The following is a 14,857-nucleotide window of genomic DNA, read 5'->3' on the forward strand; positions in this document are numbered from 1 at the left end:
AGTGAGGTTAAAGGGAGTCCAGCTGCTAACGGCACTTCTACATCAGAATCCCGCTGCGACAAGCTGGATATAGACGGATCTCCGCTGTGACACCAGTGCGGCGCCAGCCATCAGCGGTTTTGCCGTTCCATGCTGTTACCGATAGCCATACGGATCAGGTCCCTTGCTGGGAAACTCCCTACATGTCATCATCTGACGGTCAACTGACGGCTATTATTACGGAGAATAAATATTCCAACAAGTCTGTCTTTTAATTACCATTGTGGCAGCAACTACCAATCTTTACATTCTCCCCGTGCAAATGCATACAGGACTCTGCATTACATCTCAGGAATCAGCACGAGGGTAACTATTATTACTTGCTTTGCTTCTAATAATTTTATTGTGGAGCCATCTGTGGACATTTTATTTGATTCCACACTGGGACGCCAGTGTTAGAATCGATTGTTGCTCTTTGTATAGAGCCTCTTTCACTTAAGATATCCGATCTGCATTTTAGATACAGTGTATGCTGTTTAAACAGCACGTTTATAAAAGTTAGATACAGTGTTTCTATTTACACTTGCAAGAGGTGAAATACCTCCGGTTTTTATACTGCTATATATATATATATATATGTATTGTTTGTCTTATTTACTTTGTTTTGTGTCATTAACTGTTTTATAAAATATTTTTCACTATAAAAAAGGTCAAGTTTCATTGAGTCAATCATTCTCCTTGCTAGACTGCACTTAATTAATCAATTAATTCAAAGTGATTTTTGGTGCGCAGAGCATTTCTTTCTCCTTTGTATTTCAATAAGTGGTTAAAGTGGGCCAGAACGGGGCGGAACTGCGTTCCGTCACCTCTAATTGCAGGCGGAACCAGTTCCGCCTCCGTCCGGCCACAGCATCAGGTCCCGGCTGCATTGTAAAGTTTGCAGCGTCCGCCAGCCAATCCCGGCTCGCTGACCAGCTGCAGATCCAATTAAAAGAAGGGGCGGCTATTTCAAAAGCTGGCGTGAGCCAATCACGGCTCGCGGACCGCCAGCCAATGAGAAGCTGCCTAGTGGCAGTTTCTCATTGGCTAACAGTCCGCGATACGTGATTGGTGCGCAATCGGCGCTAGATTCAAAAGCGCAGCCCCTTCCCTTATACGGATACTGGGACCGGCAAATCTATCTCCCTGCAGCACAGCGTAATGGGACCGCCGGAGCCCGTGACAGTGGGTCCCCCCGCACACATGCATAGGATCATAGGTGTGCGCACCCCCCACACGTGCCCTACATTTATTGCTGCACATTCCTGTGCCCTTCTCCTGCTGCGCCCGCCGTCAGGTCATGTGAGTGTGCTTTCTTTCCTCGTCGGCGGCCGCGCACTTGAATCACCCTCCTGGACTCGTCCCACGATGTTACATGATGACGTCACGCCACGTGTCCTCCCTCTCCACCTGCCTGCACTCTCTCCTCGTGTGCCGACATGTGCCATGCCAATGCTACAGCCTCCTGTACCGCAGGCCTGCAGTTGAGGTCAGTTTCTGCAGGGGAAAGAGAGGGGGCCTTCCAGTGTGTGTTCCCCAAGACAGCACTCCTCATAAAATCAATATGATCATTATTTAGGCATACATGCTCCTCCAGCGGCACACAATAAGGACAAGAGTTGGCTTTAGTCACTAAAGCCGACTCTTGTCCTTATTGAGTTCTGCTGGAGAAACATGATAGATATATATATATATATATATATATATATATATTTGTTTACTTATTTAATGGTGAGCACTACTGGGGGCATTCTGTAAGCATGTGGGGCGGGCAATGTGAATAAGATTGTGCTACAGTGAGGCATTATTTTGAATTTGGGGTACTTTTGTGTGGCCACGCCCCTTCCTTATGAAACCACACCCTTTTTTGCGGCACGCGCGCCTCCGGCGCGCGCTAAGGGGGAGGGGTTGTGGGGGAGATGAGTTCCCCCACCTCTCCAGGACCACTTTAAGCCCTGTGTCTAGGTATATCTGAAACACAAAATGTATATAAATAAACAATTCTGCAATGAAATGAATTATATTGGGTAGTGACAGATGCTAGACAATATGTAAATTATAAACATTGAATATTAGGACGAACTGATTTTTATTGTTCCTAAATTATATATTTGTTTCTGGTTTAGAGAGGGTTAAGGTCCCATTACCCTCTTTCTTCTGTTTTTTCCTTTTAAGCTCTAATCACCGCTAAATTAGTCTAAAAATACATCTTACTGTTTTATTTTATGATTAAAATATATGACTTCATTGACTCAATGTTCCTCCGGCCATTTATTTATCATAGATAAAAGTCATTGATCTTAAATATGTTTATTTTAAACCATATGAATATTAACATCATCAAATGACCACTTGAATTTAAATTGACACACTAGACTTTAATCGAGTAATTAGTTAGGTATAAATGACACAGCCCCCAACAGGAAGGTATTCGTCTTGAGGAAGTCTCCGGTTGCTAGGAGACGAAACGCGTTGATGCCCCTTTTCACAATTGAGTTCGTTTGAATGAACAGCACAGCAGCACGGACCAGCTCTCCATTTTCATTATTCCCGCACTTCGTTGCTCATCTACACCCCAGCCATCCAGTCTACCTCAGCTTAACCTCCGCAGTGAGGTACGATCACCACGATCATCTATTGCACAGCTGATTTCTGGACACTATCTCCGGGAGCCGGACATTTACGGACCCCCGCTGTAAGGCTGAGACAGCGCCGGCCAATTGCGGGTATACTGTCACACACCGCTGCCGCCAGCCAAACGGATGACGTCCTCCGCTGTGAGGCTTTTTCATGTAACAACATCCCGCTGATGACTGACGGCCCTCATAACATCGAGTTTTCATTACCAGTGGGTTTGCTCTACATTCATTTCCAGAGGCAACAAATACATAATTTCTACTTGCCACGTGCATTTGCACACAGGACCCTGTAGCAATATTCAGGAACCAGCACGGTGGTAACTATCACGGCTTGTATGCCTCAAATAATTTTATAATCAGTGTGGAGCTTTATGATTCAATGTTACACTGGGACGCCAGTGGTTTAATTAGTAATCATTTAATTTAGAGAGAGCTTTGTCCTTGTCTGAATTTTAACTTAGTTCTATTACATGATGTCTTAATTAGCACATTCTTGAGACAGTGATTACTATCTCCTATTGTGCATGTAAGAAGTTGCAACTTTTTGTTTCTTTTTAACCTGCTTTATATGTATCAATTGCTTTTTTAAGCTGTGTGTCTGTTTCACATAATATTCTGATATAAAGAAATTCATTTTTAAAGTGAGTTGCATAGAGTCAATTATTCTCCCTGCTAGACTGCACTTAATTAATTTAATTAATTAATTAATCAATTAATCCTAAGTGATTCTTGGAGCGCGGAGCATCCTTTCCTTCTCTTTCCAGCAGACACAAGTCTGCAGAGGTTCAAAGACCTGCTGGTGAGAAAATTGTCAAGTCAAGCGGAACGTGACCCGTCAACAGCTCCTCCTTCACATTCTCCCGCAACTAGGGCTGCGAGGAAAAGGCTAAGAATTCCGAGCCCACCCGCTGGCAGTGATGCAGAGCAGTCTGGAGCGAGTGCTGACATCTGGCCCGGCCTGAGGAACCTGCCAACGATTACTGACATGTCGTCTACTGTCACTGCATATGATTCTGTCACCATTGAAAGAATGGTGGAGGATTATATGAGTGACCGCATCCAAGTAGGCTCGTCAGACAGTCCGTACGTATACTGGCAGGAAAAAGAGGCAATTTGGAGGCCCTTGCACAAACTAGCTTTATTTTACCTAAGTTTTTTGTTTATCTTTGCACCATGTGATGTTTGGGGACAGTTTTTATAAGTGCCATCCTGTCTGACACTACAGTGCCACTCCTAGATGGGCCAGGTGTTTGTGCCGGCCACTTGGGTAGCTTAGCTTACTCATCCAGCGACCTCGGTGCAAATTTTAGGACTAAAAATAATATTGTGAGGTGTGAGGTGTTCAGAATAGACTGGAAATTATGGGTATTGAGGTTAATAATACTATAGGATCAAAATTACCCCCAAATTCTATGATTTAAGCTGTTTTTGAAGGGTTTTTGGAAAAAAACTCCCAAATCCTAAACACACCCGAATCTGACAAAAAATTTTGAAGGGAGGTTTTGCCAAAACGCGTCCGAATCCAAAAAACGGCCGCGGAACCAAAAACAAAAAACAAAACCCGAAAAATTTCCGGTGCACATCTCTACTCTCAACCCATTTACCTGAATTGATCACTGTGGTGCTTGCATCCAACATGACGCTGCTGGGCTACCTGTGCAGTGATAAGGGCCTTATTCAAGTTTGTTAGCAAACCAAAAATAGCACACAACTGGGCAAAACCATGGCCCTCATTCCGAGTTGTTCGCTCGCTAGCTGCTTTTAGCAGCATTGCAAATGCTAGGCCGCAGCACTCTGGGAGTGTATCTTAGCTTAGCAGAATTGCAGAACTGCTACTAAATCTTTTCCTGAAGTTTCTAAGTAGCTCCAGACCTACTCCTAGATTGCAATCAGCTCGGTCCATTTAGTTCCTGGTTTGACGTCACAAACACGCCCTGCGTTTGGCCAGCCACTCCTGCGTTTTTCCCTGGCACACCTGCGTTTTTTAGCACACTCCCGGAAAACAGTTACCACCCAGAAACGCCCCTTTCCTGTCAATCACTCACAGATCAGCAGAGCGACTGAAAAGCTTTGCACGAACACCAGCAAATCTACTAAGTTTTGTGTTAAATAACTTAGCGCATCCGCGCTGCGTACCATGCGCATGCGTACCATTTTCCACCTAATCGCTGCGTTGCGAAAAACGGCAATGAGCGAACAACTCGGAATGACCACCCATGTGCACTGCAGGTGGGGCAGATTTAACATGTGCAGAGATAGTTAGATTTGGGTGGGGTGTGTTCAAATTGAAAAAAAATTGCAGTGTAAAAATAAAGCAGCCAGTATTTACCATGCACAGAAAAAATATAACCCACCCAAATCTAACTCTCTCCGCACATCTTACATCTACCCCACCTGCAGTGCACATGGTTTTGCCCATTAGTGTGCTTTTTTGGTTTGCTAACAAACCTAAATAACCCCCTTATAGCAGTGGGCTTTAGCTGAGTGTTGTAATGTATAGGAGCTGTAGTGTGAAAGATTATGGGCCTAATTCAGACCCGATCGATGTTGTGCGAAATCGCACAGCTGCCGATTATCGAATGACTGCGCTTGCATATGCACCGCAATGCGCATGCGCAAGCCCAAACAGTGACAGAATGGAGCGAAAATTGCGATTGCGAGACGTATGCTAGGTGATTGACAAGAAGCGGACATTTGTGGGTGGTAACTGTCCATTTTCTGTGAGTCTCAGGAAAAACGCAGCCGTTCCCAATAGTTTTCTGGGCGGGTGTGTGACGTCAGCTCCGGACCCAATCAGCCTGTTTCTTTCGCACTGTAGGAGTAAGGGGGAGATGTACTAAGCAGTGATAGAGAAGTGAGCCAGTGGAGAGGTTGCCCATGGCAACCAATCAGCATTAACATAACATTTATAATTTGTATACTATAAAAGTATACAGAGCAGCTGATGGTTGCCATGGGTAACTTCTCCATTGGATCACTTCTCCACTTTTATCACTGCTTAGTACATCTCCCCCTAAGTCCTAGGTTACGCACAGACTGCACAGACTGGAAAAATCATTAGATGGTGAGTGAGTTTCGAACGGATTTGCAGATGTCCACTGTCTGGCAAAGTTTTCGCATGACGTGCGCATGCATTTGCACACTTGCGCGGGGAGGGTTTTCACTGTCTATGGGCGGCGGCTATCCTATCGCAGACCTCTGCAAAAACGCAATGGAGCGATCAGGTCTGAATTAGGCCCTATGTTTTACTTTTAAATCTCTCTCTATATAAAATAAAGTCCCTGTTAGGTATGTGTCTGTCCATTCGCGTTAATCTCGAGAATCACAATTTTTATAGAGCATTTGCTGAGGAAGATTTAGGTTTATGAAACCTTAATCTATAACAAAAGGGCAGTGATGATTTTAGTGGAGCAAGTCAGAAAGAGAAGAATGGTAGGGCTCTAAGGTGCCACACAACGGCCAAGAGTAGCTGTGTTCAGGTGTTTTGCATTAGAGATATAGGCAGTCCAGATACCTGTATCCAAGAGAGTAGCTAGTAGCTACTGTGGGTGCAGGGAGTGTGGTTGCTATGGGACCCGCAGCACCTCTGGGGCTTGCCTGCCCCCTGCACCCAGCTCACTGCGGGGGACATGACAATGATGACAGTGTGAGAGAACAAAGTGGCTGTTGCATCATACAGCAACTTGCTGAATACAAACAGCTGCACACTCCCACTCCTGGTTACTCCCACTATGTAACTATTGGGGCGGGGCTACATGGGGTACTGCTGCATACCTCCCAACATTTTAAACCTAGCGCGCCCGACAGAAAAGGGACTGTGGCCATCAGAAAGGGTTGGTGGCTTTGCTGGAGGGCTCGCGATCGTGAGTCACGCCCCATTTCGTCACTGAGGGGGGATGATCAGTGCTCTGTGAGCTGCTGGCATGCCCCCTCTCCCTCTGTCTCCACTGAATAGACGCTGCGCGCATGCGCACAGTGACTATTCTCCGCTGCTCTGGTAAACAGAACAGCAGTGACAGGAGCTTCCCAACTGCCCTTCCCCCCCTTCCCCACCACCACCACCACCACAGGACACTGCTGCCCGCGGGTGGGACAGCGGGACAGTCCCAGAAAAACAGGACTTTCCAGCAAAAATTAGGACAGTTGGGAGGTATGCTGCTGGGGGGCAACATTTTGTGTGGGACAGTGAGTGGTGTGTTATATCAGGACTGCAGGAGTGATGAGGCCTCCCGTGAACTGCTTCTTAAAGTCACATGCAGAATTCAGCTGGCGACTAGGAAGCAGTTTGGTGCTGGGATCATCACTGCTGCGGGTTCCCTGTCAGACTGATCAGCAGCAGCTCCCCTGTCCCTCCTCCCTCTCATAGAAGGCTTCAGTCTGCAACTCTACGCTGGGGAGGAAATCATCATCGCTCATCCTTCATATATGTCCCCACCCCCATCTCTCCTTAATGGTCCTCCTTCTCGTGCTTCCATGATTCATTAGTAATATAGACAATTCACGTCATCACATCTAAGCCACTTGGGGGTAAATTTACTAAGATGGGAGTTCTATTTAAGATGGGAAGTTGCCTATAGCAACCAATCAGATTCCAGGTATTATCTTCTACAAGGGTCTAGATAAATGAGAAGAAGAATCTGATTGGTTGCTATGGGCAACATCCCATCTTAAATAGAACTCCCATCTTAGTAAATTTACCCCTTGGTGTGTACTGAGATTAGGAAGCGTAATGACACTATTTGAGCTACATCACCATTCGAATTGCATCAGGAACGCGCTCTATGGAGAATAGCTGCTGTCATGACAGTTTGGATGGTCTCTTTATAATTATGTTATGAATTGTCCCTATTTCAAAGTCTGAACAAAAAAAATAATAAAAAAATACAAAACTTGGTTTCTAATGACCCAATACAAAAATAAAAATAGGATTTTAGTTACCTACCGGTAAATCCTTTTCTCGTAGTCCGTAGAGGATGCTGGGGTCCATATTAGTTCCATGTGGTATAGACGGGTCCACCAGGAGCCATTGGCACTTTAAGAGTTTAATAGTGTGGGCTGGCTCCTCCCTCTATGCCCCTACTACTAGACTCAGTCTAGAAACTGTGCCCAAGGAGACAACATACTTCGAGAGAAGGAATTACACATTTAGTGGCGAGATTCATACCAGCTCACAAAACAGGCAAATCCGGCTAACATGCCGAAACAACTCAGCAACAGCTGAAACAGTAAATAACGCAGAACTTACAGAGAAACCAGGCAGTACTGAACTATAAAAGCAATGCAGGAAAACGCAGCGGACTACGGACTACGAGAAAAGGATTTACCGGTAGGTAACCAAAATCCTATTTTCTCTTATGTCCTAGAGGATGCTGGGGTCCATATTAGTACCATGGGGATGTACCAAAGCTCCCAGTATGGGAGGGAGAGCGTGGAGGCTCCTGCAAAACTGCTTGACCAAACTTGAGGTCATCAGAGGCCAAAGTATCGAACATGTAAAACTTGGCAAACGTGTTCGACCCAGACCAAGTAGCTGCTCGGCAGAGTTGTACAGCCGAGACACCACGGGCAGAAGCCCAGGAAGAGCCCACTTTACGAGTAGAGTGGGCCTTTGCAGATCTTGGACACAGCAATCCTGCCGTGAAATAAGCATGCTGGATAGTGAACCTGATCCAGCGTGAAATCGACTGCTTAGAAGCAGGACACCCAATTTACTTGGGATCATAGAGGACAAACAGAGAGTCAGTTTTTCTATGACGAGCAGTCCTCTTCACATACATCTTCAAAGCCCTCACAACCTCCAAGGCCTTTGAAGCAATTGAGGAGTCAGTAGTCACTGGCACCACAATAGGTTGGTTGATATGGAAAGCCGATACAACCTTAGGCAGGAACTGTGGATGAGTCCTAAGTTCCGCCCTGTCTTCATGGAAGATCAGATAGGGACTTTTACAAGATAAAGCCCCCAATTCCGACACACGTCGGGCAGAAGCCAATGCCAACAGAGTGACCGCCTTCCACGTGAGAAACTTCATGTCAGCCTCCAGTACAGGCTCATACCAAGCTGATTGCAAGAACTGCAACACCACATCAAGATCCCAGGGTGCCATTGGCGCCACAAAGGGAGGTTGGATGTGCAGAACCTCTTTCAAAAAGGTCTGAACCTCAGGGAGGACAGCCAATTGTTTTTGGAAGAAGATGGACAAAGCAAAGATCTAGACCTTGATGGAGCCCAATTTCAGTCCCATATCCACCCCTACTTGCAGGAAAAGGAGAAAACGTCCAAGTTGAAACTCCACTGCAGGAAACTTCTTGGCCTTACACCAAGAAACATACTTTTTCCAAACGTGATGGTAATGTTTAGACGTTACCCCCTTCCTAGCCTATATCAGGGTAGGAAAGACCTCACTCAGGATACCCTTCCGAGCTAAGATCTGGCGTTCAACCGCCATGCCGTCAAACGTAACCGTGGTAAGTCTTGATAAGCAAACGGTCCCTGCAGTAGCAGATCCTCCCGAAGAGGTAACGGCCTTGGATCATCTAGCAGTAGATCCAGTAGATCCGCGTACCAAGCCCTCCTTGGCCAGTTCGGAGCAATTAGGATTGTCAGGACCTTTGTTCGTCTTACCAGTTGAAGAACTTTTGGTATCAGAGGAAGTGGAGGGAACACGTACACTGACCTGAACACCCACGGTGTTACCAGTGCGTCCACCGCCACTGCCTGTGGGTCTCTCGACCTGGAACAGTACCTCCGCAGCTTCTTGTTGAGGCGGGAGGCCATCATGTCTATGTGAGGAACCCCCCACCAACCGGTTACCTCCTCGAACACCTCCAGATGGAGGCCCCACTCATGGAGATCGTGTCTGCTGAGGAAGTCTGCTTCCCAGTTGTCTACGCCCGGAATGAAGATTGCTGACATCACCACCGTGTGCCTTTCTGCCCAGAGGAGGATTCTTGACACCTCTGACATGGCAGCCCTGCTCTTCATTCCGCCTTGTCGGTTTATGTAAGCCACTGTGGTCACGTTGTCCGACTGCACCTGAACAGCCCGATCCTGCTGCTTACAGAAGGCCGTTGTACACGACTGTTAGCTCCAGAATGTTTATCAGGAAAAGGGTTTCTTGATCCGACCACCGTCCTTGGAAGGTTTCCCCCTGAGTGACTGCTCCCCAACCTCTTAGACTTGCATCTGTGGTTAGAAGGATCCAGTCCTGAACTCCGAACCTTTGGCCTTCCAGAAGGTGAGGCAGTTGTATCCACCAGAGGAGCGAAATCCTGGCTTTCGGAGACAGACGGATCCTCTGGAGCATGTGTAGGTGAGATCCCGACCACTGGTCCAAGAGATCCAGCTGAAAGGACCGAGCATGAAACCTTCCGTATTGTAGAGCCTCGTAGGAGGCAACCATCTTTCCCAGAAGGCAGATGCACTGATGAACCAAGACCCGGGTAGGCTTTAAGACATCCCGGACCATTGATTGAATCACCAATGCTTTCTCCACCGGCAGAAACACCGTCTGCACTTCCGTGCCTAGGATCATTCCCAGGAAAGACAGTCTCCTTGTCGGCTCCAGGTGAGACTTCGGAAGGTTCAGGATCCATCCGTGCTCTTGAGCAGATGTGTCGTGACAGCAATGGATCGCAACAACTTCTCCCTGGACGATGCCTTCATCAGGAGATCGACAAGATAAGGAATTATGTTCACCCCCTGCTTGCGCAGGAGAACCATCATCTCCGCCATCACCTTGGTGAAGACCCTCGGTGCTGTGGAGAGGCCAAACAGCGATGCCTGAAACGGATAGTGATCGTCCAGCAGTGCAAACTGGAGGTATGCCTGATGCGGAGATCAAATGGGAATATGGAGGTACGCATCCTTGATGTCAAGGGACACTAGGAACTACCCCTCCGTCAAACCTGGGATGACAGCTCTCAGAGACTTCATTTTGAATTTGAACTCCCTGAGGTAGGGGTTTAAAGATTTTAAGTTCAGATTTGGCCATACCGAACCATCCGGTTTCGGTACCACGAAAAGGTTTGAATAGTAACCTTTGTTCCACTGATGAGGCGGAACTGGAACAATGACCCTGGACACCACCAAATTTGGATAGCGTCCAGAAGAATTGTTCTATCTGTCAGCAAAGCTGGCAAGCCTTACTTGAAGAAACGGTGAGGTGGGAGATCTTGAAACTCCAGCCTGTACCCCCTGGACACAATATCCAGTACCCAGGGGTCCAGGCCCGATGACACCCAGACGTGGCTGAACTGCTGGTGTCTTGCCCCCACCTGACCGTCCTCCAGGCCTAGCTGTCCACCGTCATGCGTAGGACTTTGGGGTATCAGAAGCGGGCTTCTGGTTCTGGGAGCCATCGGGAGCAGGCTTCTTTCCTTTAGCACGACCACCTCTGAAGAAGGTGTTCGAAGGCTTGTTCTTTCTAGGTCTCGCGGGCCGAAAAGACTGTGACGTGGCTGGTGTAAAAGGCTTCTTCGTAGCCGGTGCAGCTGAGGGGAGAAAAGGAGACTTACCCACTGTAGCCGTGGCAATCCACGCATCTAGTGCCTCCCCAAAGAGAGCCTAACCTGTATAGGGTAGACCCTCAACGCTTATCCTGGATTCCGCGTCCGCAGAACATTGGCGCAGCCAGAGACCTCTGCGAGCCAAGACGGACATGGAGGAGATCCCCGCAGCCATGGAACCCAGGTCCTTCATGGAATCTATCAGGATCCCTGCAGAATCCTGAATATTGCGTAAAAATAAATCAACGTCACCTTTATCCATCGTAGTCGATTCCTCCTGCAGCGTGATTGACCACCTAGCAATAGCTTTTGCAATCCAAGTACAGGCTATAGTAGGCCGCAGTATGGCCCCTGAAGCCATGCAATTGGATTTTAGCGTGGCATCCACCTTGCGATCCGCCAGGTCTTTCAACGCGGTAGATCCAGGGACTGGTAATACCACCTGTTTGGACAGCCTAGAGACAGAGGCGTCTATTATCGGCGGAGACTCCCACTTTTTTCTATCTTCTTCTGGGAAGGGAAAAGCAACTAAGACCCCCTTAGGGATCTGGAATTTCTTTTCCGAATTTTCCAATGCTTTTTCAAAGATAGCATTCAATTCTTTGGAAGCCGGGAAGGTGAGGGGGGGCTTTCTACTGTCTGTGAAAAAGGCCTTCTCCACCTGCTCAGGAGCTGTGTCAGCAATGTGTAACACATCCCTTACAGCTTCAATCATCGACTGCACCCCCCCCCCCCCCAGCAAGTGATGCCGTCCCCCTTGACACATCCCTGTCACCGGCAGTGTCAGAATCGGTGTCCGTGTCATCCAGCGTAAGTATGGCAAGTGCACGTTTGTGAGAATGTACCGCAGGGAACCCCGAGGAAGCATTATCAGACCATACAACCATAGAGGATTGCAGAACTTGAGTTGCATGCTCAGTCCTAGCAACCCTATCAGAAATCTGAGAAATATAGTCCCCCTCAGAGAGACTAACCATTCTGGCTTTCTAGCAGGGATCTGCGCTACAACAGTGCAATCCTGATTACATGGTATGGAGTCTTCCTGGGAAGATAAATCCTCTGCAGCATATGAAACAGTGTCCCTAGACATGATGTCACAACACACCAAACACCCCACAAACACACAAGGTACTGGGTAGACAGAGTTTCCCCCCCAAGAATGGCAGAGAGACACAGAGATTGGAGCCAACTCACACACAACGCTATTATAGGTATAGGGAAACCCCAGACCAGCGCTGACTGTGTCCCTCAATAGGTGACACAGCCTATACACAGCCTCCCCTCCCTTCTACAACCCCCTGGTACCGAACAGATAGCTGGAGGTCCTCTGGAGGGACCTGTTCATCCACTGGCAGTGAGCTGCAGGCAGGAAAATGGTGCTGAACGCTGCTGGGTCTGCTCTGAGGAGAAACTTCGCCCCTTCAATGGCGCTGTCTTCCCGCTCTTGCAAGATTATACTGGCGAGAAATCGACTTTACAGAAGACTCTTGTGTGGGTGCACTCTTGTTTTTAATTGTTTATATGACTAAATATTAAAACATAACTTTTATTAGTTAATTGTTAAAAATAAATCCACACTCTATAATCCACCACAAATAGTTAATAAGGATATACTTGTATACGCAAATGTGCTCGTATCCCTTGAGATGGATATAAGCTACAAATTGAAATAACGTCAGCAATAAAAATTGGAAATGTTCTGGTTAATCTGTCACCAAAGGACTTGTAGGAGGATGTGGACACTGTGGTTCTACATCCAAACCTAACCAACCAGCACAAGCGAAGCTTGTTTTAATGAGACCTCAATGGATCATAACTGACCGGACTATTGTTAACAGGAGTATAAATCCTAATAACAATGTATGTACGTGGAGGGGTACCTTCTGAAACACCCCGTGGTTGTAGATAATAAATTAGGTTGATTTTTCTTTAGTATCTAGAAAAAGGAAAAAAGAAAGATAGGAAGAAAAAGTGGTGATCCTGCTGTTGGCATCTAGTCGAGGTGCGTCATTAGTTACAACACCAGGTATTCTCTGGGGGTCCCCCTCACAGGTACTGACCCAGACCACCACCGTTTTGCTTCCAAGATCGGACGAGATCGGGCTCTGTCGGTGGGGTATGGTAGTAACTGTTAGTCACAATTAATCGACTTGCCAATGAGAGTGCACCTAGTACAGAATTCAAGGGAGAGACACAAGTTGCGGATCTGCTTTCTATGTTCGACGCAGGATTAACCTGTGAATCATAGATGAGAGTCCGCTGATATAGGAAATGAGTAGAGGTGAGAAGATGCAAATATCTGTATAATCAGATTATATCAGGCATTTGCCTGAGTCATTAAGATGGTACAGTGTAAAAAGATTTTTGAAGCTTAGATGCACACTCCAAAGAAAGCCCCACTGTGGGCCAGATCAGAATATGGTGACTCTGACTTGTGCTAAATTCGCACTGATTATTCCCACATGTAAGCATAAATTATTGTATCACAAAAAAGGTAAAAAAGTGCAAAGAGATTTGTATAATAGGATTATATCAGGTATTAACCCCAGTCAAAACACACCGGCTATAATATGTGCTGGATTTGTACCGATTATTCCCACGTATAGGCACAATTAATTATGTCAAAAGTGCGGGTTTATCATAATAGAGAAGCCGGCCACTCAAAAGGAGTATGCCTGGAAAAATAAGAATTTACTCACCGGTAATTCTATTTCTCGTAGTCCGTAGTGGATGCTGGGAACTCCGTAAGGACCATGGGGAATAGAGGGCTCCGCAGGAGACTGGGCACTCTAAAAGAAAGATTAGGTACTATCTGGTGTGCACTGGCTCCTCCCTCTATACCCCTCCTCCAGACCTCAGTTAGGGAAACTGTGCCCGGAAGAGCTGACACAATAAGGAAAGAACTCATACCAGCCACACCAATCACACCGTACAACTCGTGATACTATACCCAGTTAACAGTATGAATAACAACTGAGCCTCACGAAAAGATGGCTCATAACAATAACCCTTTAGTTAGGCAATAACTATATACAAGTATTGCAGACAATCCGCACTTGGGATGGGCGCCCAGCATCCACTACGGACTACGAGAAATAGAAATACCGGTGAGTAAATTCTTATTTTCTCTGACGTCCTAGTGGATGCTGGGAACTCCGTAAGGACCATGGGGATTATACCAAAGCTCCCAAACGGGCGGGAGAGTGCGGATGACTCTGCAGCACCGAATGAGCAAACTCAAGGTTCTCCTCAGCCAGGGTATCAAACTTGTAGAATTTTGCAAATGTGTTTGATCCCGACCAAGTAGCAGCTCGGCAAAGCTGTAAAGCCGAGACCCCTCGGGCAGCCGCCCAAGAAGAGCCCACCTTCCTCGTGGAATGGGCTTTTACTGATTTAGGATGCGGCAGTCCAGCCGCAGAAAGTGCAAGTTGAATCGTGCTATAGATCCAGCGAGCAATAGTCTGCTTTGAAGCAGGAGCACCCAGCTTGTTGGGTGCATACAGGATAAATAGCGAGTCAGTTTTCCTGACTCTAGCCATCCTGGAAACATAGATTTTCAGGGCCCTGACTACGTCCAGCAACTTGGAATCCTCCAAGTCCCGAGTAGCCGCAGGCACCACAATAGGTTGGTTCAAATGAAACGCTGATACCACCTTAGGAAGAAATTGGGAACGAGTCCTCAATTCCGCCCTATC

At 46.9% G+C, this 14,857-nt stretch overlaps 1 pseudogene; it reads right to left on the bottom strand.

The window, feature by feature from the left end:
- Positions 1-13,173: 13,173 nt before the first annotated feature.
- On the bottom strand, positions 13,174-13,292 carry LOC135052521 (5S ribosomal RNA; annotated as a pseudogene).
- Positions 13,293-14,857: the final 1,565 nt, after the last annotated feature.

Source organism: Pseudophryne corroboree, chromosome 2 (genome assembly GCF_028390025.1).
Source record: "Pseudophryne corroboree isolate aPseCor3 chromosome 2, aPseCor3.hap2, whole genome shotgun sequence".
In the NCBI taxonomy this organism is placed as follows: domain Eukaryota; kingdom Metazoa; phylum Chordata; class Amphibia; order Anura; family Myobatrachidae; genus Pseudophryne; species Pseudophryne corroboree.